Here is a 14,529-nt window from a genome sequence, read left to right as displayed (position 1 = left end):
CACTGCTGGTGGGAATATAAGTTGGTACAGCCGCTATGGAAAACAGTATAGAGGTTCCTCAGAAAACTAATAATAGAGCTACCATATGATCCAGTGATCCCACTCCTGGGCAGATATCTGGAAAAGACAAAAACTCTAATTCGAAAAGATACATGCACCCCAGAGTTCATAGCAGCACTATTTACAGTAGCCAAGACATGGAAACAACCTAAATGTCTGTCAACAGATGAATGGATAAAGGAGATGTGGTACACATATACAATGAAATACTATTCAGCCATAAAAAAAGAACGAAATAATGCCACTTGCAGCAACGTGGATGGACCTAGAGATTATCATACTAAGCGAAGTAAGTCAGAAAGAGAAAGACAAATACCATATGCTATCACTTATACGTGGAATCTAAACTATGACACAAATGAACCTATCTACGAAACAGAAACAGATTTACAGACATAGAGAACAGACTTGTGGTTGCCAAGGGGGAGTGGAGGTGGGGGAGGGATGGATTGGGAGTTTGGGGCTAACTACTACAAATATAGAATGGCTAAACAACAAGGTCCTACTGTATAGCACAGGGAACTATATTCAATATCCTGGGATAAACCATAATGGAAAAGAATATAAAAAAGAGTGCATATATGCGTATAACTGAGTCACTTTGCTGTACAGCAGAAATTAACAGAACATTGTAAATCAACTATGCTTCAATAAAAAAATAAATTTTTAAAAATCCTTCAGTTTCTTGAGTTACCTTACTGCTTTCAGCTAAGTTCTAGGCCCTCTTCCCATCTTAAGCCTGTTTCCGCACCTTCCTAAGAAAAGGGGAAACCTGAGAGCCAAAGAAAGTGAGCCTGGAGGAGCCCACCTGGGGCCCAACACACAGGGACCTCTGAAAAGACTGCTTGCCCTTCGTGGTTGAGTAGGCAGGGGCCAAAATGCCCGGAAACGGCTTCTCCAATGCCACACACTGTTTGCCCTTGAGAAACATCACTCCCTAGTTTTCTACTTCTGAGGCAGCCAAGTATCTTTCAAGAATAAAACTGCTTCACTCTTCACGTATCCAAACACCTCCAAATGATATGGAATGAGATGGCCCAATAAACACCATTTTGTTAGGACAGGTACAAAAATTTGAATCATTATATTCTTTACCTGTTTTTTTTACTTGTCTCAAATCTTAATTTCTTAAGTTTTAAATGAGAACTGGCAGAATATAAAAACCTCAAAAGAAATATTATCTGCAGCATTTATTGGCAGAGATTGTTAAATCTGTTAGTGATTCGCCAACACTGCAACGTGCATGAATGTAAGGAGCAAAGTTACATACAAGGGGCAGAAAATAGTAAGTTATTCGCGCATTTATTTTTCACTTATTTTATATGCACTCCAAAACTATTCTTCATATAATAAGAACATCGAATATCACAGGCCCATAACATAGGTTTAAAAGGCCGAACAAACAACTTAAACGTGTTAAGGGTGCTTTTCCTGTTTAGGGTGAAAGCTACACCATACAGAGTGATCTCGAACTGCTTTATGTGAATTACCTCACAAGATGATTTAGGAGAGCCATAAATACACTCTATAATTGCATACAGTATGACTGCAGAAGCACCTTGATAGCACTTGACCCTTTGTTATTAAAGTACTAATCCATTAGCAGTTACTGCTTATTACATAACCACCAGAAGGTCTTGTAAAACACACATTTACAGGAACCACAATGCCATTACTAAAGATCACACTTCGGATTTGTAATAATTCTATGGTGAACAAAGCTGAGCTACATAGGGAAGGTGGGAGGGAGGGAGATGCAAGAGGGAAGAGATATGGGAACACATGTATATGTATAACTGATTCACTTTGTTATAAAGCAGAAACTAACACACCATTGTAAAGTAATTATACTCCAATAAAGATGTTAAAAAAAAAAAAAAAAAAAAAGCTGAGCTACAAAACCACAGGTCTAAAAGCATCATAACTGATGAAAGACCTTTAAAGGTGAAGTCACATAGTGCCACCCCAAATATTGCTATGGAAATTTTCCAAGGAAACAACTCTAACTTACTGAAATAGGCTTTTTAAAAATTAAAATCCGTTGACTTTTTTAAGTTCGAAACAAAGGCTATTTATAAGATGAACTCTTATTGGGAATATTTGTTTATGAGCCAAAGGAAATTTTTTTTCTTCCCGATACGAACTTGAGGAACGTTTCTGAACCCTTTCTCTTGTGCTCACAAGATAAACAAACAAAATAAAGCCTCAGGTTCTCCTTAATTTAAAGCCCACTCGAGAGTTTATCAAACTGTGAAACTCCCGCACCAACCACACATTTTATTTTATTTTGCTTTTTTAAATCACACATTTTAAAGATACACGCGCACACACACACGTATACATCAAAACAAATACATACAAAACAATCCAAACTTAGACATTAATTTCAAGTTTCACGAGACAAATATATGTTTTCCCTGAGGCAAAGGAAAATGTAAGTCTAAAAATTATGTTAAGCATATTGGTATAATTAAGTAATACTAAAGGTTGGTTTTTTCCTCTAGACCTCTACTTTTGATAACTGATACCTTTAAAAAAGATATAAATTAGGTTAGGCTGATGAAATAATGTACTACTTAATTCATAACTTTAAAAATCATTAAAAATTGGTACAGAGCTTTTGAGGAATTTCCAGACGCTCAAGTTACAACAAAAATAGTAATTACGATTTTAAGAGTAATAACTCTTGCCTTAGGACTGACATTCTGTTTACTTACAGACTGTCCATTTATCCCCTGGGGGTCTTCCATTGAAGATTTCTTCTTCCGAATTATATATGGGCTATTAGCTACACACTTCTTCAAAGGGTTCCAACACCCCAGCACCTGTGATGAACAGAGCATCAAGCCGCCGTATTAATTGTGTGGCATGAAATTAAGAGCTGATCTTTACGTCTGTAGCTTTCTATTTACTAGCATGTATACACAAGTCAAGAATGCTTACCTTCACTGATTGAATCTTTAAAATAAATATTATGGGCTCACTGTTTATCACAATTTACATGAGCCAAATATGGCCAAATTATAGCTCAGTGTGTCTGCTGTCAGCAGCTGCAGCCCAAGGAAAATAAAGAATGAAGAGGGCAGATAGAGAGCTTTCTACACGCATTATTTTTGAGCCAACAGTCCAAGAGCCCCCTTTTTTTTTTTTTTCTTTTTGAATTCGGTTTCTCCATGCTATCTATCAACGTCAGCTGTACCACAATGCCAAGAGGAAATACTAACAAAGAAATATGATTGTAGTCTGAGCAAGGATAAAAGAGAAAAATCTAGAGTTGAGTGTTTTACCCTCAGGGCAAGGATATTATTATACCATTTCTTAGCAAGTTTACTTTAGGTCACAGTTTCACAGTTGATCAATTCTGAACCTTCAGAGACTCAACACCTTCGAGAAGAGTGGGGTTTGGGCATGCTTCAAGACATGGACGATAAATGTAGTATTTTGAAATATAGTCTATGTTTAGCTATCTGCAAATAATAATAACAATATAGCCATCTAGCTGCCCATTCTCATTTCCTAACTCTCAGAATTAATTTTCATACTCATGCTCAAATGAGGAACCAAAAGAAACTCCCAGTTTTTCTTGCTTGGTCTTAGCAACTAAGAAATTAATCTACACACCTCGCATCAACTTCAACACAGATAGTTAAATAAACATGTAAATTTAACCAAAAAAAAATAGACACGATCTTAATATCACCCAAGGTAAAATTACAGAACAGAGAACATGTAGTAGTGTAAACTTTAGTATCACTTCTCGTAAAGGTACTTAAACTTCTGCATGTCAGCATGGTAGGAAAAGCACCGCAGTGGAAGTCAAAAGGTCTGAATTCAGGTTCTGACTCCACCACTAACTAGTTGAATGACCTCGGGCAAATAATTTTGGCTCCCTGAGCCTAAGTTTTATTATCTATGAAATGGGAGATTTCAACTGGATGATATCATATATTTTAGATTTATAATTTTATGAAAGTATGCATTTACACACTAATTGTCAGGTAAAATATTCCAAACATGGCTCATTTGGGATGTAATTTTGAAATGCCAGAGTAATTCTCATTTATGATTTTTGGCTCACAATTATCAATGCTGGAAGACATATGCCTTACCCGCCATTAACACAAAAGTGATGCTTCTTGGACAACATAAAACTCATAACTAACTAACTCCTAAAATCTGGAGAATCCCTATTAAAGCAGAGTGTTTCTGTAGTTTTAACAAAAGACAATGTCATAATTTCAGGTTACAAGTAAATAAAAGTCGTATGGATGTATTTAAGTTCTGCTAACCCAAGGAAACACAATATACCACTCTATTTTGAATTGCACAAAATTTCAGAACCAAATCTTAAAATCCACCCGCATTGCTTTTAGAGGATTTCTTGCATAATTAGGGAAGAGATATTACAGAAACTAGATTTTTTTCATTGCTTCCGTTACTCTCTGGAGGCACGTTAACTTCTCCAGGCAATAAAGTAGCATTTTAAAATAATGATCATAATTCTGCCTTACATTGGGAAAACACTTTACAGTTTACAAAGTGCCTTCACATAAATCGCCCACAGTGCACCTATATGTGCTGAGACAAAGTCCGGTCTCATTCCTCACAGAAGGGGGCAGGCCCAAGACAAAGCCCCCTCTGATTTCCCCTAAATTCCCATCCTCTCCATACCTGTCCTCAGAACATGTTTCAATCAAAGTCTGTATATTTGATATTCCAGGATTATTTCCCATGTGTTTCTTTTCCATATTTCCATATTGAACTTACTGAACAGTTTAAGGTATTAAGAATGGTCAAGTTACATGAGCATGAAAGGTATTTCATTCGTAATTTTATTTCTTCTGAAGATGAAACTATTCTGTACTAAATACTATGTTTGTTATTGTTTCCTGGCCTAAAAAGAAAAGACTGAGATTATTGAGAAGCCAAAACAGTCAGCATTCATCTAGTTCAGGTAGATGTCTCCACTAAGAAAGACTACCACTCAAAAATCACAAAATCACAGAGACCCATGGACTTTATTTACAAATCCTCCCGCTTGCTAAATCAGCATAGTTGTTTCCAGATTTCTACATGTCAATCCAAACCATGAAATATATGCCATGACTGGGTCTACTGATATTTAGGAGCCTGGCTCTGGTAAACCCTTAATTCCCTTGTTGGACTTGATCTTTCATGGTTTATAAATAAGCCGGCCCCCATTATAGCTCTTATCTAATTATTTCTCTACCTGTCCCCCCACTAGATTGTAGCTCCATGAGGGCTAGGACCATGCCTTACTCTCTTGTTCTGGTCACATATGGCATTCATTAAATATTTTGAATGAGTGAATGAATGCATATTATTGATACATGACAATTTTTGAATACATGTAAACTCTGAGCTAGAATTAGATGGGCAGTTAAACGGTGGTGCTATCATTCAGTCAATTTAAAAATGATTCATCGAATTTTAGGTCATCAATATTTGTTCAAATACCCTAAGAAACAGGCTCAAGCAAAAACAGGTTAATTGGTTCATATCTATCTATCTATCTACCTGCCTACCTACATATTACACACATAGGGAGTAGCTGTTCATAAAACTATATAGACCTATAGAGTACTTAGAGGTGAACTTCAAAGGGACTTTGTTTAAACCAAGGAGTGGTTCCTAGAAAAAAAGGGGTAGAAGAATGTCCAAGGAGGCTGATCTAGGTATAGGACGGTGTTGGTGTGGGGAGGTGCACATTGATGGAAGGATCAGTGACATGAAATTTGTTTCAGGAGATTTGTGGGGCAGTACAGGCAGGAGGTGTCTTGATATCAAAAGTATCCCCACGTGTCTGGATGCCATAAGCCTGGTGGCGGTTACCCGTCCATACACCCATCCCCAGCACTCACCATGCCAAAGCAGGGAATTGGGTTAATTACCCACTTGTGCATTTACCTCCAAAGACCAAACCCTTTATTTACTCACTGCTGAGTCAACTCTTCGGTACCCTCCAGAAGTAGGGGGTGGGTTGGAGTGTACACAATGGAAGGCCACCTTTCTATTAGCCACTCAAGTGAAAGTTCCCTAATAAAGAAAAAAGGGACTGAGACACATCCTGGGGCTCTGCTGCCCAAATTCAACACTCCAGAGTCAGTTATCCACTCTGAGCATAGAGAAAAAGCCTGGAAGCCTCTTCTTGGAATGGGTTTCACTAACCACTTAAGGAGGAAGAAAAGATCAACTGAGCAAAACAGTGAGAAAAAGCTGTACAGCTGGGCACATATTTCATATCTGCTAGTTGCATGAGGCCACCTAAAGAAGATGCTCTTCCAGGACAGACAGTGGTAAGCAACCCCTTCCAAGGCCACCAGAGCCCACAGGTGACAGGGAAGGGGCACCTAGAGCTCTTGACTTGCATTCACAGCCCCAGGCCATAGGCCCACCTTAGCATCTGGTGCCAGCAGAAGCGGGCAGGTGGCAAGAGGGACAGTGGGAGGCATCCCGGACAAGGAGGAAACAGGAAGTACCGGCCCTGTTTGAAATGATCTTTCCAACACCTGAGGGAACTATGCCTTCTTCGGTCCCAATCCCATGGACTGCTGATGAAACACCATGGAAAAGTGAACTTTACTACATAGACTCTTCTGACACAAGATTAACAGAAGCCTTAGGAACTTCATTTTGCACTCTTGGGGGAGTGGGCTGGGAAGGGGCTGAAATTAATGTAGACATACTAGTGAATACACAATGGTAAATAAACGTTAGATTTATACACTGATAAAACAGACTCTACAGAAAACACCAAATCAACATGACAATCTGACAAATCTTGCAATCACACAAAATCCCCTTTGGGGGCTCAGAGGCATTATGAAATTGCACCCCTGGTGATGGCATTACAATGATACCTATAGAGTTCAGTGATGCATATTTGGAAATGATATTTTATGCCCCACTGCAACTAACAAGCTTATTGTTAAAATACAAAATAGTTCTAAATACAAAAACTTTAACATATATGAGACAAAACTTCTATTCTGTGCATTCCTGCTATAATTTAAACTCTCCCCAGGATGACAATTTTTCTCCCCAATTCTACAAACAGCACTTGCTACTTAAAAAAAGTACTCAAGAGCTTTGAACCTCAAGCTTTCTGGATTCTGGAAATCCATTTTCACCACCCCACACAGACACTTCCTATTCTTTTCCACCCATTGGCTAAAATCAGGCAGTTGATAAAATAAGCAACTGCACCTCATCTCACCTGTAAACATTTCTTACTTTTACTTTAGTTCTAGCTCATCGCAAACATCCCATCTATTGTCAGATCAAAAGATTGGGAGAAGAGAAGTTGGGATAAGTGTGCAAGTGACAGAGGCATGAAGTAGGCAGAAAAAGGCTCTAGGCAGGTACATGGAACAGACTTCCTAGATTGAAGAAAAACAAGGCGGGGCTGGAGGTGAGGATTGATATGATTGGGAAGAAAATAATCTTTTTAAAAACTTTATACATCACGTATATTTTAATTTTTCCGGCTGGGTTTGAAAAATGGGTTATAGTTTAGATGACACATAAATCATCTCTAATGAACCAGAGACCCATCAGACACTGTTAATAACTTGCGGCTCCTTGGATGAAAGAGTATTTTCATTACAACACACCATCACTTTCATCTTTGCCTTCTCACCAAGTGTTGAGTTTTCTAACATTCCTGAGAGGCAGAAGGAAACTAGTGGTTGAACATTGCTTTGTAGAAAAGAAAAGGGCTATTCTGAAGTATGTCCCCAGAAGACTACAACTGCAGATTGAATAAACATATCAAATCAAGGGGTCTTTAAGAAAATTTACAAACAGAAGCCTGCAGTGAAATGAACCATTGGATAAATGACCTCCAGAGACTTCTTCAACTCACTATTCCATGGCTTCAGAAGCCATAAGCAGCTGTGTCTGAAGGTGACCTCTTCTTTGCTTTCCTCACCTTCCTGAGAAATACGGTTATATCGAGGAAAACAGAGATTGAGCATGCCCAGGTGAGTCAGATTCAGAAACTAGATTCTCTTTCCAATTGTTGTAAGGACTACATCCCAACCACGGAAGCTGTTAACGAAAAACAAGTTCAGCTCTTTACGCTGGTGAAAGTCTTCTACAGCTGGAGATGTAGTTTCTATAGAAATAAATGTCGACACCAATTTGCTTTTATAGCTTTTCCACTGATTTACTGGTACCGCCGTTTTAAAGTTTTAAGTATGAAGCCCATCTATTCTTTACAGAACTTCTGAATAAATATGATCAGATTTCTGTTTCCACCATATGCAATCTCCTTCTGTCTTCAGAGGAAGAATGTAAGGCAACTCAATGAGCTGACATTAATTAGGAAAATGATGACGTGTTTATTCAGTAACTAAAGTTGAATTCAAACGATGTTTTCAAGAGCATTAGACCTACACATTATTTCAATGTAGTACTTTCTACATTAACAATATAAAGAAAACTCTAAAGAAACACACCTGTAATTCCATCAACCCAACTTGTCTGTATGTGTACATAGTTTTACATAGATATAATCAGAGCAAATCTTCATGCTTGTGTTTTTCTGGTTTCTCTTAACATCATTTCATAAGTATCTTACAGTCTGTATCCCTATCATTTTTAATGCCCATGTAATATTCCATCAGGGAGATATTCCTATAAAGTGGGATATTTGGGGGGGGGGTTCCACTCTTTCACTATAGCATATAACACTTCAATATCTTTACTCAACAAGTTTTTTCCTTCTTTTAAATTATTTCTTTAAGGATAAATTCCAAACAATCTAATCAGAGGATCAAGAGGTATGATAGCCAAAACTAGTAATTCTTTTAAAGTGAAGTCAAATTCACTTATGCAGATTTTTCTCTCATACAACACTCACCCTAGTGGAAGGATGAAACATAGATTTCGTATTTTAAAATAGTCAATAAAGTTGCTACAAAGGAACTTGACAACGTTCATGAACCTCCCTATATCAGAGGTTACAAAACTTTTGTGTTCATGGCAAACTTTTGAATACTAAAGACCATGGCAGGCCATTTGAAAGCCTTAACTAAATCACTGGCGTAGGCTATCACTGTGCTGATAAATGTAAGCATGGTTCTCACACACTCGTCACCTGCTCTTTCTTTTACTCAACATTGCTCTTTGAATGGAATCTGCTCTCATAGACTGAAGACAAAAAGTCAAAACGGGGAACTATACTCAGTATTTTCTAATAACCTATAAGGGAAAAGAATCTGAAAAAAAATAGATATACATGTACATATAACTGAATCATTTTGCTGTACACCTGAAACTAACACATTGTATCAACTACGCTTCAATTTTTAAAAATCTGAAAAAAAAAAGAAAAGAAAAAGTCTTTAAACAAAACAAAACGGTGAAAATGCATTCCAGTGAACATGGGATCTTTTACCACTATGCTAATCATTTTCCCTTCTTATCTTCAGCAAGGTAAATCACCATGTCACATGACTTAGTCGGTTGAGTCTGACAGCCATTGTCAGAAAATAATTTCTACTGAAGCACAGAAAAAGTCAGTGTTGCCCACGGATGATGATTGATGGCACGCCCGTGATGGACTTGAGGAACATGAGTGTGCTATAATAGCACAATGCCTGAGAACTACCGGCCTATATATCTTATATGTAATAAGGAAATTCAGGCATCTAAGAGAAAAATCTAAAACATAATCACACATGATAAATTCACCTAAAATTTCACCAGGCTGGCGTATTAATTCTGCTGTAGCTACTGAATTTGGGGCATTGCTAGTCTACAATGTATCACAGAAATTGTTTCTCAGTTTCCCACAACTATAGTTGTACTTTTAAAATAACTTATGCTCTTGAACAACTGGTAGCAAACTAAACTGGTTCCATTCAGTGGTTGTTCGCTACTGTCCAAACAACTATCACTAAATGATGAATTTTCTTACTTTATTCAAAAGAAAAGGGGATCTGAAATATCTACTCCTTTGCTTTTACATAGAAAGCTCTACCATCGAATGCCTCTGAAGATGCTAATAAGACATCACAAAACTCATCCACAGGGATGGAAAGCAGGATATTGCTTGGAGCCACGGACGGAGATGGGCGTGGGGAGGGATTGGACTGTGAGGGGCATGAGGGAACTTTTGGAGGCGTTAGAAGCGTTCTATATCTTGAAGGTCGTGGTTACATGGGTGTACATAACTGTCAAAATTCACTGAACTATACATTTCATAAAGATGATTTTTTTAAATTTAATTTAATTTTTTTATACAGCAGGTTCTTACTAGTTATCTATTTTATACATATTAGTGTATATATGTCAATCCCAATTTTAATGTGCCACAGTTCATATTTCCTAACAATTGTCAACATCTTTTTCCCCCAGTACCATTAATGAAGCAACAAACGGTTTTGATAGTGACTGCCTTCTTCATTGGAGATGATAAGTTCTTGCCCCTCCAAGTCAAACATGATATCAGTGCTGATGTTCACCCACCAACACTCCTCTCTGATGCACGTGACATTTATTCCTGCTTGACTGCTTAACCCACAATAAGTTCAGCTGTCAAGAACAAAAAAGCAGTTTTATTCATAAAAATAAGGTGAAAACATATTTCTCAGATTCTGACATTTCTTTTTCTTTTGCTGCTAAAATTCAAAGGCAATTTGAACCATGGATAGAGGCAGAGACTTCAATATTCAGCTCATTAGGGAACGTATTTACTACAGGGGGCCCACGTTCCTCATTAGACCTTAGAATGCATGCAGATTACATGTGTAGTTTAGGAGGAACCGGAGAATAAATGCCTCCCTGCTCCTTTACCTTTGACAATCACAAGCAAAGTTTAGCAAAGCAATTTCCTCATTTCCTGGATGCTGACTCTTATTTTTAGTTGCGTCTCGACCAGAGTAAGGATTGCTCGATGCAGAATAAGACTGCAGGGCTGCCGTCTCAGAGGCCAAAACACCGAAAATAAAGACGGTAATGGAGAAAGCATTAAGCTGTCAGAAGAGAGGCACTGACTCAGGATTTCTTTGGATTTCACTCTTTTCTTAAAATCAAAGGACAACTTACATTACAGCGAAACTTGAAAAGTTTAAGAAAGCTCTCTCCCCTTAATTCATTAAGAAAACAGCTACTGGGTGGTTCAATGTGATAGCAATATACATGGTATGGGATGTTGTGATGGAGCCACGGAAGGAAGTTGTAGAATCCAAATTCCATCTAGGGCAGGAATCACCCGAAACCTCCTTGACTGATAGCCAACCTGCTTCTGCATGAACGCTTCTGGGGACAGAAATTCACCAACTTGGCAAGCCATTTAGTCTACAGCTGGAAGGTTTAACCTTTACGAGGTTTTCCCTTCTACTGAGCCGAAACAGACAGATCAAAACCCTCTCTTCTAGGGTCCATTTTTCTTCTGCACAAGCACAAATGTATTTTAATATGCCCCTGATACAAAACAATCCCTGAAACATCTGAAGATATCGATGATATTTCCTAAAATTACAATCAGATCTCCTCTCTAGGCTCAAATTTTAATTACTCATCCTTTTAGAAACAAGTTACTTAACTTTCTGATCCCCTTCCACAGGACATGTCTGTGATCAGTGGCCTCTGGATCCAAACACCACTGGCACTTACTGAGCTTAGGGATACACAAACGCTTCTGCAAACGACCTGAGACATCCATTCGGCTTTGTATAATATGCCAACCTCAAAACCATTCCTTTAGTTTCCTTCTTTCAAGTCACTGACAGAAATGATAAAGGAGAGAAAGCCCCAGACAGCTAGTCCCAACGCGTCCAAGGGTAGAGGAAAAGACTACGGAAAACTTGGAGAAGCTGGGTAGGGATTTAAGTCCGTAACTTGAGCACTCATCAGCTCTGCAATCTTGGAAAAATTAATGAACCTCTCTGAGCTCGTTTCTTCATCGGCACAATGACATCTATACCATCTTATGGGATGGAGAAGATTGATAATGCGTCCTACACATAATACATGCTCAATGAATGTGTGAGTGGGTGATAACAATCACTTTGTAAAGGATGAAAGGTCATGAAACTATAATGCAATATGCTAAATCGTCTCTAGTTTTTATGTTCAAAAATTATCATGGAATAGGGTAACTGGACGCTTTTCAGAGCTGCCTTTCAGGTTACTGAGATAACAATTAGTAAAACAATATTGCTCTTGTTATGTTCCCTCTCTTTAATTTCCTTTTGTGAACATTTTGACTTTTTTATAGGCTAAACAATCCCACTGATCATTTGTTTATACTTCCTATTTTGTAACATCTTCATTAACACTTTCCTCTGCCTTCTCCCCAAGGCTTTCTTCACATGTTCCAAATTGTGAAACTTGTGAGCTTTTGCTCTCTTCCAAATAGGGAACAAGTCTGATTTAGTCTGTTTGGTCTGACATGGAAGCCCTTTCCAATCTGTCCCCTGCTACCGTCCCTACACATCTGTCCTGCGTCCCAGGTCTCTCCTGGCTCACCTGCAGCTACACCAGACCACTTCCAGATGCCCTTGGTGCCAACAGCTCTCTGCCTGGAGGACGCACCTTCCACCCAGATTGCTACACAGCCTTCAAGACCCATCCAGTCCTGCTTCCGGGAAGCCGGGTCCATCTGTGTTTCTCCATCTGAGCACTAGTCATATTAGGTCACAACTGTCTACCAGACCACTCCTTCAGGGCAGAAACCATTTTAATCCATGTAACAAGATGTTTGGTACGTGGCACTTTTCCCAGTGCTGGCTGAATGAGCAGCTCTGACTAGAGACAGAGGATTCTTAGGGTACTAGGGTCTCTGAACAGGATGGAAGAATGCCTTCCTTGGCCTCCACGGAGATCCTGCTCCCGCATTAGCCCTGCACTTCCCACTCCTAGCTGGGATCCTCTGTGCAGACACTCGCCACTGATTCTTTTGAATATACAATCAACTCACATTTCTTGACAGGTTTGAGTCGTTCTCCTACCCAAATTTTTTCAAGAAGCGTTGAGTTTTATGAGATGACTTACCTAGCTAGCGTTAGTCAGTCTGGCTTCCGGAACAAAAAAACTTGGGTGGGTCTTAACATGAAGGAAACAATGAAAGTTGTTTATACCATTTGCATTATTCTCACCACAGTTAAAGCAGAGATCCTGTTTATTTTTCCTTGCTTTCTTAATTATTCATGGAATAATAATAATGCCTCGCCGTCGTTGACCTCCTCCAATTCATCTGCTACTTCTTTTAACTGGTCTCTGTTAATTGGACCAAACAACCCACTTTGGGCCAAAAGAAGGGACTCCGGGGGCCAGAAAGCACTAAATATAAATATTCGTTTGTTCAGCCTCCTCCCCGAATATTTCCTATCACTGGAGCTTCAAACGCAAGCACACGTCCAAGACGGCAATCACAACAGCAAGTAAGGCCAAGATGACCCCCCCCCATTCCGTCCCCCGACGTCCCCATCAGTCGTCACCTCCCCCAAGGAAAACCCACCGGCCCTAGACACATCCCTCCACGTGCAGCGCCCTGATGCCGCGGGGCCGGGGGCGACGCCGGCGTCCCCTCACTGCTCTCCCGACGCGCGTCCCCATTTTGCGCGCGCGCCGCCGCGTCCTTCCAGGTGGCTCCGCGTACCTGGCGGCGGTGCCCACGCCGAGGAGGCGGCCGAGGAGACGGCGGACGGGCCGCGGAGCGGGCGCTGCGCGCGCGCGATCGTCGGCGAGGGGGGGGTCGGGGCGCCGCGCCGGCTGCGCCCCCTCCGCCGCCCCCGCCCCTCCTGGCCCGGCTGGGGCCGCGGGCGTCACGGTCCCGGGCTCTCGGCCGCGGCCTCGGCGCCCAAGGGTCAGATTTCGTTTCACAACAAAGTCTCCCGGTCACCGCAACCCCACTGGAGGCCAGAGCCGGCCGGGCGGCCCGGGGCAGGGGCGGGAGCGCGGCCGCCGGGGGCGAAGGTGGGAAGGGAGCGCGCGAGGGGAGGGTGACCGGCGACAGGGGGCCGGCGGCTGGACTTACGCGGGTCACAGCTTCGGCGACGCGGGGCCGAGGAACCGGTTCTTCCAAAACCAAACCGAAAATGGGTAACGGAGAGGCCGGGGCAGCGCTAAGAGGGGTTCTGTGTCGGTGTTTAGGGCCCAAACGGCTCTGGCTTCCAGAAATTCGAGCCAGTCGAAGCTTTTTTCTTTCTTTCCTTCGGAAATGCGCCTGTGCCTCCGGGTCGCGGGGCGCCCTTGGCGCGGCTCTGAGTGCGCAGCGACGCGGTGGCCGGCGCTGGCGAGGGGAGCCCTCTTCCCGGCACCCCCGGTCTTCCCAGTGCCCCCTTCCCCGCCCTTCCCCGCCCCCCTCCCCGGGGCCCGACTCCCCTCGGCGCCCGAGCCGGAGCCTGGGCCTGGTGCCCACGCCCCGAGGGGTGGCTCCGACGCCTGGGCCCTCGCAGTGTTTCCACTGAGGCACGGGGTGGTAGCGTTTGCTCTGTT

General features: G+C 41.2%; 1 protein-coding gene across 1 annotated transcript in view; it reads right to left on the bottom strand.

Moving 5' to 3' along the window:
- EYA1 (EYA transcriptional coactivator and phosphatase 1) overlaps positions 1–14,179 on the bottom strand; it is a 325,108-nt gene extending 310,929 nt beyond the window's left edge. Inside the window, exons 1-2 of the mRNA XM_059902377.1 lie at positions 14,069–14,179; positions 2,778–2,885 (exon numbers count right to left, since the gene is read on the bottom strand). The gene's annotated coding sequence lies outside the window, so the exon portion shown is untranslated. The remainder of the gene's footprint in view (positions 1–2,777; positions 2,886–14,068) is intronic.
- Positions 14,180–14,529: the final 350 nt, after the last annotated feature.

This window comes from Balaenoptera ricei, chromosome 17 (assembly GCF_028023285.1).
Source record: "Balaenoptera ricei isolate mBalRic1 chromosome 17, mBalRic1.hap2, whole genome shotgun sequence".
NCBI classification, from domain to species: Eukaryota; Metazoa; Chordata; class Mammalia; order Artiodactyla; family Balaenopteridae; genus Balaenoptera; species Balaenoptera ricei.
Note: the sequence above shows the minus strand (reverse complement) of the source record. Positions and strands in the feature narration are given on the sequence as shown.